Here is a 1770-nt window from a genome sequence, read left to right on the forward strand (position 1 = left end):
ATAGTACATAAAGAATGAGTATAAAAATGGAGATGCGGGGTATCGATCCCCCGTGCCCCTCGCATGCTAAGCGAATGCTCTACCATCTGAGCTACATCCCCAACACGTGAATATATAGTATAGTGGGGAGAGAGTATAAAACATAATATAAAAGTAAGTTATAAAGTGGTAGACTAATATAGTGTGGTATAATACATAATATAAAAGTAAGTTATAAAGTGGTAGACTAATATATAGTCATATAGTAATATCTAGAGAAAAGCACATATAAATACACAAAGAAATACTAATATATATAATAGTTTGTTATTATCCTTCAATTTTATCTATTTTTTACTTTTATTATTTGCGTATGCTAAATATTTGTTATATTCTTTTCTTTGCCTTCTATTTATTCTATTCTCTTTTCTTTTTTCAATTTTTTCACTCTTATTTATATTAATTTATTTTCATTTCTTTTATCCTACTTTTATTCGCCTTTTTTATGTCTTTATTTGATTCACAAACTTTTCTTGTTATATATTTTTGAAAAATATTTTAATTGACGACGGGTACGAAAATTAGCAAAGAAAAAATGCATCTAAATAATTTACAAAAAAGAAAAAAGATGCAAAAAAATTTGTATCCATAGAATATTCCACTTTATTATATTTTGCTTCTAAAAAAAATAAAAAAATAAAAAATATGATAAATACAGAATATATAAATATTTATGTTTATATTTTATGATCACTTGTAGTCATTTTGTATGAAATATTAATGAAATAGATTATTTGATTATTCATATTTATTTTTATTATTTTTTTCTTTTATTTATATGTTATTTATCTATCGTATTTTTATATATTTATTTCTCTGTTTATATTATTTATATCATTGTATTCTTCTTATTATCTATATATTATTATATTATTATATTCTTCTTATTTTATTATTTTTATGTTTATATTATTTAGATTTTCTTATTGTTATTCTTTTCTATTTAGATATATTTGTTTATTTGTTTATTCATCTTTTATATTATTATCATTTATATCTATTTTCATTTTATATTTATTCTCTTTTGATTTATATTAATATTAATTTTATCTTTTATACTTTGATTTTATTATTATATCATTGATTATCATTTCTCGTTTTATTTATCATTTATTCTTATTATTCTTTTGTTTTTATATTCTATATCATATATTCATATCATTTTCATTTATATTTTATCACTTATTATATGTTATAATAACATAACACATATGATTGAATAGGCAACGAAAAAAAGCAAATAATTGAAAAAGAAGAGAATGAATGATATAAAAGAATAAAATGAAAGTAAAAAGTAGATGAAGATGAAGAAAGAATAAAAGTAGAAAGGAGAGAATATAAAAATAAAGAAGATAAAGTGTAATAAAACAAAAGAGATGATAAAAGAAGAAAAGAAAGAAAAATAAAAAGTGTATTTTTATTGTAAAAATTAGAAATATTCAATAAAAGTGTCTAATTTAATGATGTAAAATAATTAATATTGTTTTATTGAAAAAAATATTGTATTATTTTTTATGTTTATTATTTATATGTATAATTTCATCATGATGTTTATTATATAATAAATCATATGTGTTATGTTATTATAACATATAATAAGTGATAAAATATAAATGAAAATGATATGAATATATGATATAGAATATAAAAACAAAAGAATAAGAAGAATAAATGATAAATAAAACGAGAAATGATAATCAATGGTATAATAATAAAATCAAAGTATAAAAG

At 18.7% G+C, this 1770-nt stretch overlaps 1 non-coding gene across 1 annotated transcript; it reads right to left on the reverse strand.

The window, feature by feature from the left end:
* Positions 1 to 27: 27 nt before the first annotated feature.
* On the reverse strand, positions 28 to 101 carry EHI_101830. The gene has a single exon. It is a non-coding gene; the product is annotated as a tRNA-Ala (tRNA).
* Positions 102 to 1770: the final 1669 nt, after the last annotated feature.

Source organism: Entamoeba histolytica, genomic scaffold (genome assembly GCF_000208925.1).
Source record: "Entamoeba histolytica HM-1:IMSS scf_1104750517835 genomic scaffold, whole genome shotgun sequence".
In the NCBI taxonomy this organism is placed as follows: domain Eukaryota; phylum Evosea; order Mastigamoebida; family Endamoebidae; genus Entamoeba; species Entamoeba histolytica.